This window comes from Sycon ciliatum, chromosome 11 (assembly GCF_964019385.1).
Source record: "Sycon ciliatum chromosome 11, ocSycCili1.1, whole genome shotgun sequence".
Classification (NCBI taxonomy): Eukaryota; Metazoa; Porifera; class Calcarea; order Leucosolenida; family Sycettidae; genus Sycon; species Sycon ciliatum.
Genome location: NC_088653.1, coordinates 17,352,309 through 17,362,531, shown reverse-complemented (window position 1 = coordinate 17,362,531; position 10,223 = coordinate 17,352,309). Strand labels below are relative to the sequence as shown.

The 10,223-nt window shown below is 46.7% G+C and overlaps 1 long non-coding RNA gene across 1 annotated transcript; it reads right to left on the bottom strand.

Moving 5' to 3' along the window:
- Positions 1–6,527: 6,527 nt before the first annotated feature.
- Positions 6,528–8,921, bottom strand: LOC135827512 (uncharacterized). The gene is made up of 3 exons (XR_010555474.1): positions 8,485–8,921; positions 7,761–7,933; positions 6,528–7,322 (listed from the first exon to the last, which is right to left on the bottom strand). It is a non-coding gene; the product is annotated as an uncharacterized LOC135827512 (long non-coding RNA).
- Positions 8,922–10,223: the final 1,302 nt, after the last annotated feature.

The window sequence follows — 10,223 nt, the reverse complement described above, 5'->3', positions numbered from 1 at the left end:
ACACATACATGTACGTACGGACTATTCCGAACTGTGGGAGAGCTATTCCCGTCACAAAGCAGCTAAAGCAACTAGCTGAGGGTTGAGACTTATGCAGTATTATACTCTATGGGCTATGTATTGCACTATTGGAGCAGATTCAGCGATAGCGCCGATATCGAGATTAGGCACACACTTGAAAATCATAGAAAAACGGATCGGCAACGACGGGTCCGCTAGCCTACAATAAATGAAACGCAAAGGGTGGAGCACATCAGAGCTGATACTGTAGGCTAGTGTAGCATTGCTGACACCTACCCATGGTTCCCCGCCAGATAAGCATGACCACAGCAGGAGCTAGACCTGATCGCACATTACGATTCCTCCTTGATCATCTCACGAAGTTGAGGGATGGCTGCTGCGAGATTCTCGAACTGGTTCACATTCAGAGAGATACCCTTCTTGGTGGGCTTAACATCATCTGCGGGGGAATCCTCCGGAATAGAGTACCTGCGAATATCCACATAAACCTTGCCTTCATGATTCTTGACTTGAGTTCGAATAATTTCACCTTGTCTGGCGCCAGTTCCATGGTGGATGTCCATGAGGGACAGAGATCGCAGCTGGATCCCAGCGGGGCGCAGGGCGCGGGCACACCTCAAAGCGAGACTCATGGTTCCTTTGAGAGAATGAGATACAACGGAGCAGAAATTGCAATTACCGGTATTTGCCAGGGAGTCGTAAAACACCGTATTTTTGGACTACCTGAAGTACCTGGATCTGCAGCTAGCTGGCTGGACTTTTCGCGGCTTTTCCTGTTTCGCGCAATAATAGTCACGTGCGCACGTGCAGAAAAGTGACGAACGCCATGCCATGTAGGCTCTACCATGTACCATGTCTACCCGTAGTACCCGTACCCGTGGGGCCGTAGATCTACCCCACGCCGAAAATAAAAATCGCCGCTGCGCTGAAGCTGAAGTGTCAAAAATCGTGAAGTACAAGTGCCATGCATGCATGCCAAGCCGAAATTAATTATTTTTGTATATTATTTTACAGTGCTGTCCGCAGATTGAGTATATTTACAGTATCAAGAGTCCATAACCCATGGACTCTTGACAGTATATATTACGAGCGTACATGTAGATTTATTACAACAGGCGAAGCGCCAGCATGCTACATGCTAGCGCTAGCACCCCAAATCAAGACTTTTTTTATTTTCCGTGGCGGGAAATCGAGCTTTTCCAGGTACTAGGTATCTACAGCCATTGGTATTTATATTTGACGACTCCCTGGTAGTGATGACGTCAAAAACGGCCTGAGAGTAGTAAATTGACATCAGATTTCTATTTTGGATCCACTAAGGTGTGACTTTGCTATTGCCTCAGTATGTGGGTGCATAGCAACCCACTCATGTCGTATGCAGGTGCAACTTTTACTTCGCCACCAGTTGTCACCCCGCCCCCACTAGCCAAATCAGTCAGTTTCACTGGCAACATCACCTTGCTGTGAGTGAGACCGCTTGAAATGTGCTTGGATCCATACAAAAACTGGATCCAGGTGGATCCAGTTTTCGAATTTTTCAAATTGTTGCTATGCCATTGCTATGGAGTGACGTAGCACTTTCAAGCCCTAAATAGGGAACGCTGAGAATTTCCAACTAGTATTGTCCGGCTTTGGTCCTCTGCCACCGACCTATCCTTTGAAATTGAAGGAGACTGCTGAAACCAGTTGGTTGCTCTTCAGTAGTTCTTTCTCTATCGTATACATATTTTTGTATGTCGACACATGCCGCGTGCGACGACGTAGACACTTCTCAACATTTGAGTGACTTGAATTATTTGGCCATGATGACCGAATGTCATTGGACCATGGAGTCGAGTAGAGGGCTCAGGCTCGATCGGCACAACGGGTACGTATAGAACAAGGGTAGGGCTAATGATATATCAAGCTGTTTGCTGTGCACAACCTTGGGGCGGAATTTGGCACGAAATTCTCTGCTCGCCAACTGTTGAGTATACCATGCAATACGCTGTCCCCGGGGAAAATTGCGGAAAAAAATTGCAAAAACGCGGGGAAAAACGCGGCATAATATGGCATAATTTGCGGTGAATTTGCGGTAAATATGCGGTGAATAATATTGATGTGCGGCAATTTTCAGTGAGTATGTAGTCAAATCAATCAGTTACAAGTCTCTGGTGTAAGGGCGCGCTCACACTGCGACCATGAGCACGCGTCCATGCGTCAGCAAAACGCAGAAACGTGGGAGTCGTGCTCACACTAGGCCTCGTACACGCGTGGACGTGAAGTTGTCACACAAACTTTACGAATTGCAGTTCGTATCCAAAAGAGTCCGTGCGTTTCCTAATAAAGTTGTGGCCCGTTTTGGATGTAATTTTTCGCATGTTGCATGTAATTGTTAATTTTTGAGGAAGTGCCTCGTGGCTCGTATTCTTGAAGTCAACGAAAATAATTCATACAATCAGGTAGGTTAGGACTCTTGAGGGACTGCCGCTGACATCCAAGCGCTTTCGATTTCCTGACCTCGTGCCGTCGTGGTCAGAGCAAGTGCCAGTGCAGTGGAAATTCCGGTAGTGGTTTCTTTCGTCTGTTGCCGAGATGAGAACTGTATTTTCCGACGGTAACTGAAATGTCTTGAGGTATGGCATTCCATCATCGCAGAAAAGTAAAGAAAGATAATTTCCGAAACCGAAAAGCCAGACCAAGCTGCCATCGTATTGAACGAGTACACTGTAGAAATTGGTCACTGACCCGATCACAACGAAGCAACTACAAAAACAAAATCGACATCGTCCAAAAAGGGCAAAGAATGCATACATGGCGGTGCGTGCGTGCAGGACCACAACTACAAAATTTTAAAAATGTGCAAATGTCGAGGTGACATCGACAACCGCCGATGGTCATGAATCAACACACCGGAATTTGAGAAATTGAACATACTTCAGGCCAGGTTGTACACAAATACGCTTCACGTCTACGATCATGTTGCCGCCAAGTCGTGGCACCCCCCTCCGGGGTCGCGGTCACGATTTGAAACGTGGCCGCGACGTTTTGGTCAAGTTCATGCCGTTGCCATGCAACTGTTACTTGGCCGCATGGCCGCATGGACGCTGGTTTTGGTCGCAGTGTGAGCGCGCCCTAAGCACTCGTCATATTTGAGTAAAAAGCCGCCACGATGAGACGTTGCTGACCGAACAGTGCACTGTGTGTACGTGTAGTGCAACAAAAAAGTTCAAAAAACGCGGGAAAATCGCGGAAAACGCGGTCTTTTAAAAAATCGCAAAAAACGCGGAAAAAAACGCGGCCACGGAATTGCAATTTTCCCCGGGGACAGAATACGTAGGTTCAGGCTGCGTTTACATGGTTTACTCGACAACGCTGGGGGTGAAAACGCAAGAAAATCCTTTCGGATCCATGGTTCATTTACACGGTACGAAGAGCAAAACGTAAAAGTTGTACACCAAAACGGAAGAAAACCAAAACGCTGGCCAAGGTGGAAGAATTTGAAAACGGAAAAGTTCTGCCGGATAAATTTGGGTGTGTAAACAGTCAAAACGGTATGCTGGCCTCGTTTTCCGTCACGTGTGTTTCGTTTTCGGCCGTTTACACGGATCCGACAATCAAAAAAATTGTTTTTATAATTTTCGTCATGTGAGGAGTGTTGTTTTGTGGCCTGTTCTGAACTATTGCTTGAGTGTGATTGGTGCTTCCACGACAACACTTGGCACATGACGAACTTTTGCGGATCCTTTGCTCCCGTGTAGACGCGCGAAAACGATACAAACGGAGACCACCTCGGATCAGCTTTGATCGTGTAAATGCACGAAAACGAAAAAAGAAATGCGGGACTGAAAACGGAAAACTGGCCGTGCGTTGTCGTGTAAACGCAGCCTTAAACTCATGTTACAGCGCTATCACGTTGCAACCCTCTTTCAAAAGGTGACATAGCCAACAACCACATAAATTGTGACATAATCCATATCAAATCTTGCCCCTTGGTTTTCTTTCTATTAAAGTGTGAAAAATAGAAATGGTGCCAGTCCTTATCATTGGAAAATGCAAAATGAAATCGTAACTCTATTATCGTCACATCGTAGTGCCATGCAGCCTGGTAGTGCATTTGGAGCAGGAAAGTGAATGGTAGCACTGCGGTGGTGAACACATGAGCTGATGACAACCATCGTCGTCTTGTTGGTTTCTGTTGTCTCCAGTTCATTGCAGGTTGAATGAGGAATGAACGTCTACTCTTTCTTTCCAAAACTGGCTGGGCACACGCCAATGAGACGGAAGCTAGTGCCAAACCAGTCCTTGGAAGTTTTGTTGTGCTGCTGGACTTTCAATCATCATGTAAAGTATAATTATACTCAACCAGCTATTCCGGTTTCTGAGTCTTCGTGTGAGCCTGAAGAGCTACACTGTGTAGAGATGTTGGAAGTTTATCCTGATCACGACACTGCACCAAGTCCAAGCACTTCCTCGGCACTGCGTGAGCCCTGTTCTGTGTTTCCTGTGACCAGGAGAAGCAACTAGAAATTTGGAGCTTGAGCTGGAACGCTGGTGCTCTCTCTCTCTCTCTCTCTCTCTCTCTCTCTCTCTCTCTCTCTCTCTCTCTCTCTCTCTCTCTCTCTCTCTCTCTCCGTCACGTTCTGCCACTGTCTGAAACCGGTGCATGTGCTAGCATGTTGAAGCGCATTGTGTCTGAGTCACGCACTCTCCTGCTCCTCCCTCATATGCCCAAGACAGTATGACCAACTATGAATACAGTTCATGCCCACATGTGAACTTGTGTGATTCTCTTGTAGTAAGCTGCCACGTGTGTACTTGCAGGTGTTGTGTACATGTGTGTGTGTGTATGTATGGAACTGCGTTCTCCTATTCTCTCTCCGTTGCCCCTCCGAGGCCCACGCAACCCTTGTGGCAGTGGCTCGACAGCACAGGGCAGGTGTGTGTGCGCGCGCGCGTGCATGTGTGTATGTGGGTGTGTGTGTGTGTGTGTGTGCGCGCGCGCGCGTGCATGCAGATGCGTGTGTGGGTGTGTGCGCACGCTGATGCTCAGCTCTCCAGAATTATGTCCGTGTGCGTAGCCAGTGTATGGTGGCAACATAGCCTTCCTTCATGTATATGTGTATGCGCATACTATTTGGGATGCTTTACTGTTTTTGGTGGGATCCAGTTACATAGTTTTCTGTTCAATTATTTATGTTTATACAGCTGCTGTATTTGTAGTGCAATTTTATGTCTTTCTGCTGGTCAATTTGTCGTCTAGATGGTGTTCTAATGCTGATATACATAGAAAATATTACCCTCAGAAAGTGTGCTCGTTGTGAAGTTGTCCTTCTTTGGGCTCAAACCATTGCTCGTGTATAGGTAGATACATATCAGTGGGTTCGATTGGTGGCGAGAGGTCAGCCTAAATTGTTTGGGGCGGAATTCGGCACGAAATCCACGCTGAGTACTTTTTGACGACGAGTTGCGTCGGTCTTGAAAACTCTGCGAGAAAGCGAGGAAAATGATGTCGCTTGGAGCTTTCCGCAAAACTGAGGGCAGCTAATGCCCGCACCTTCCCAAACATTGCCTCGGAACAAGACGATACCACCAAAGAAGCTCTTGGGAGCAAGGGATAAAATACTCTAATTTCAGAAATTTTCGGTGCTCAATATTTTCGGTATGAGGGCAACAGGCCAGGTTAGGTGAACAGAAATACATAATCCTACACAGTTGCGAGGGCATGACGCTCTGATCAGGCCCGAGCCCCGAGGTCTGTGAGTGATCTTGCCCGGGGTCGCGACGCCCAAGGGGCGTAGCCCCGAGGGCGTCGCGACCGCGGGCAAGATCACTCACATGACCGAGGGCCTGATCAGACCGATGCAACTGTGTAGGATTGCGGTTCAGACAAGGCCCACATATTAGTCCGGGATCCCGATCTCGAAATCGAAAATTTGGGTACCACTTCGTAGGGAGCACAAAAACTCTTCGCCAACCCTTCAAGTACCTAACAGTGAGTATGTCTGAAGTTGTCGGACATCTCAAAGCTGTGCCATAGCCTCAGGAGAAGGGAATATATCCGACGACAAATCGACAATTTCAGGCAGGAGATATCGTAATATTTTTGGCTCACTGGGCGAAAAATCATGAATGCAACCATTGAGAGAAAAGAGAGCGCGACCAAAAATGTGAAACACCTCTGACTAGGAAAGGAAGAAGAAAACGATGCCACAATTCAAAAACTTTTCAAAAAGCGATGCTCGGCGTGGATTTCTTTGAAGGAATTACTTGCTTCTATGCAACGTCCTGGTTTTTCGTTCGTCGCTGTCCCTTCCGAAAGTAGTTCAGGTCATTCAGCTCCAGATAAGTCTCTGCCGTGTGCCTTCCTCTTTCCATTACCCCTGATGGTAGAGCCATAAAACATCGCCTGATGATACTACCTGGTAGTAGTACTGGCTCTGTCCACTGATTGGACCTTCCAGCTTGGAAGGTTCAAGGTTATGGTACCTTCCAAGCTGGAAGGCTGTTGGCTTACGCACTGGAGATGTGTTAGAGCTACATAATGTCCACACAGCACGCGCTAATTACCAGGCTACTGTGTGGCGACTGGCTTTGCAACCGAAGCCCGATGTGCCTACGCCCATCGGCAGAGGATGGATTCAAGACAGCGACGGTAAGTTGTTCCGATAAATAATTAGCACCGATAATGTACCCAACTTTGGATCGCGTGAGGAAATTTACACTTGTGTAATTATTATGGTATGGTACGCGTCTACAAAGGCTACAGTGGAGTCTGCGGATATTGAGAAACATACTGCAAGGTTGAAAGAATTGTAATTAGCAGATAAAAGGATAAAGGATACAGTGCTGCCCTTCCCATTTAACCAGATATCTATGACTGTCTACTGCAAAAATATACGCGAGGAATAAATTAACTGTCTGTGACAATGTTTGTTTCTTCCTTCAGGCAGAGTTGCTGTGAATTGGACAGAACAGCAGGCAGTGCCAAAAGAACTGCAGAGCCTCATCAGCTGCGGGTGCCGAGGAGTGTGTGACACTCAACGCTGCTCATGCAAGAAGTCATCTCTTGCGTGCACTGACATCTGCCGCTGCGAAGGTACATGCGCAAGTCCGCTCAACAGTAGGCCAGAGCAACCACCACAGCAAAGTACGTCCGGTGACGTATCGCAACTCGAAACTGAGTCCAATCATGCCCAGCCAAACTCAGATTGTGACGACTCGTGTGTCCGATAGTGATGGATCAGCTGCGTGTACGAGTGATGATCTCAGCAATGAAAACGTTGATAGTGACAGTGCGTCAGTTTGAATTCCTTGCGCAGCTGCCATATTGTAAAGGGAGAAATTAGACATACAAGAATGAATCAAGTTAGAAAACTAACAGTGACAGCAAGGCTCTACAACTAACATACATGCCATGTGGCAATATTCCTAGATTTTGTATATGGATAAACATTGTGTGTACTATTGTACTACAGTAAAACCTGGTGTAAGCGACCTCTCGTTTTACCGACCACCTACGACCGTTTTTCCATGCACGGACAGTGCTACACAGACACTGTGGGCTGGATGTGCGCACGTGCACGGCATCATTGCAGCATATCATCATATTGAGAAACAGTTTGTGTAATATACAGTGTAAAATTGTACTACCGTAAAATCCCGCCAGAGCGCCCCTACCTCCTCGACGCTTCAGGTGGGGAGGGGCGGATGGGCGGGTCCTGCTTGCCGCATTCAGTGCTACATGAAAAAGTACTCACCCTACGAAAACTGTTCGTGCATCTCGTACACCGACCAAAGGTCAAGAGCCAGGAGTCGAACAGACCCGACAAAACGCAGGGTTTGTGCGATCCCTGGTCAGGAGGGTGGGCACTGTTGCGTACATTTCCAACGGGGTCGAGCACGCGTCTGCAGTGCAGTACGGCATCACAGACTGCAACAGAGTCATACGAGGATACAATCAATCACGTCCCTGACAAGAAGTCAGGGAGGGGCGGATGGGAGAGACGGGGCGCTCTGGCGGGATTTTACGGTACTTTTAACTATTTTACCAGGATGCGCGAATCATTGCAGCATATTCCTTTTGTATATTGATAAACATTGTGTGTGTGAGATACTATTGTATTACTTTTTTGTTGTTGTCAGTAGATTAATTATCAGTACATGATGATCTATTTTAATATATTTTACCTGGAGGTGCGCATCATTGCAACATATCATCATGTACTGATAATTAATCTACTGACAATTATTCAAGTGATGAACTGAACGAATATTTCTTGAGAAATATTTCTTGAGAGAGATGCAGCGAGGACACATACTGACACGTTACTTTGTTCTTTTCATTGGATACCAGAATCAGTGTACCAACACAGAAGTGCATTTTTATTGAACATTGAATATTTATATCAAACTCACAATGTGTCTTCTTTTTTGGGAAATTTATTTTTCAAGTTCGTGATTCAAGACAAAATACTGGCTCACCTTGTGCCGGGGAGTTGGTAGTATTCCATAGGATGGGGCTTCAGCAACTACAGCATTGGCTCGGGCTTCAGACTCGACACCACTAATAAGTAATCCTTCAATCGAGTCGAGACGAGTCGAGTGCTATTACTAGTGTTGACAACGTTTTTGAAATAATTCAAAAATACTGTACTGTACTGATGCATTTCCCTCACTGCGCGTAAAATGCTTCATGTGAGCGTGCCCAATCAATGCTCAGGTGCACGAAGATCTTGAAATCGGCGAGGAGAAATTGGCATGAAACCCCCCTCGTAGCAAGCTTATGGCACAGCTTTCAGGAGTCCGACAAGTGAATCCATGCTACCAAACCCCTTCCCTATCTAACTGGACCATGCCCAAATCCTCCTTCCAAAGTGGCACACCTACTGCGAAAAATTGATTTCTCAGAATCCGGATCCCGGACTATATATGGAGATGTTCAAAGAGAAAAAAGCCTTGGCAATGGCAAACTGCCGCAATGTCACATTGTGTGCAATGTCCATCACAAACAGATTTGTTTGGTCAGGACTTTCCACTCTTGAGATGAAAGTATTCAAGTACAGTGAAGGCAGTAGTAACGTTAGTAGTACCAGTAATATGATTGGTTGAATAAACCCGTTCTCCGAGTAAGATTGATGATTGTCAGAGTAAGGTTCGAATGCTAGTGCTGAGAAGCTACACTTGTTGAGGTCTGCTTCCCTTACGTGCGTTTCGCCGAGCAACATGCCCAGCTGCAAGGTTGGATGGCGTTTCTGGCCTCCCTACAGACGTTCAAGACGTTCAAGACAGTAGTGAGTAATTTTGGAGAAGCGAGACAAATTTTGAAGAACTCGTCGGAGATGTTGACCAAGGCAAGGACTTCGAAAAATGGTAAGTACGCATGTGCGGCGCGGTGCTGTATGACTGCTGTTCTTGCCCGGATATGCGGGCAAGAACAGCAGTTGTACCGTATTGCGTACAGAATAAGCGGGCAAGATCTACTGATCTTGCCCGCTTATTCTGGCCGCTCATTGGCTGTGGCCTGGCAACAAGCACGTGCCATGTCTGAAATTTTCGGTACAGAGAAGCAGTTCCCTAGTATTGGATTATGTGTGTTAGCAAGAGTAGATATGTACTCTTGGTGTTAGCAAGAGTTCCGGCATAACCCCCAAGAGTGTGCAACTCCTGATCAGTCCCTGAGTGTATGGAAGCCCGCTCGGCGGAATTCCTTCATTGCGTCATTTTTGGTGCAGTGCGATGAGTCACGCCGATGAATTCTTCTAAAATTTACAGTCAAACCAGGATGCCTCCCCAGGGTAAACTGCCTAAACTGCGATTCTAGTCTGAGCCTCAACGGCTCAAGGTACTAGTACTCCTTTGTAGGGTCAAAAATCGAAGTTTAGAAATCGGCTTTTTTGACTCTTTCAGTGGACGCACAAGGCCCTGAACCTGTGGAATCCAAAATTTGAGGCGAATCGGCACAGTCTTTGCAGAGTTACCATGGTTACAGGCCAGTGAAGTGCGTGGGTATGTACGATGTACGCACTGCAGCGTGACCATGCTAGCTGTCAGAAGAGCAAAAATGAGTACTCATGCCACGTGGCAAAAATTCAAATATTCGTTACCATGACTGCACAAAATGGCGACCCAGCGTAAAAACTGGGTTCCCTTGCGCTTTTTGCACCACAAACAGCAACTATTCTGCACTCGCGATCGCTCGCTGTGCTGAGCTTGAAGATGGG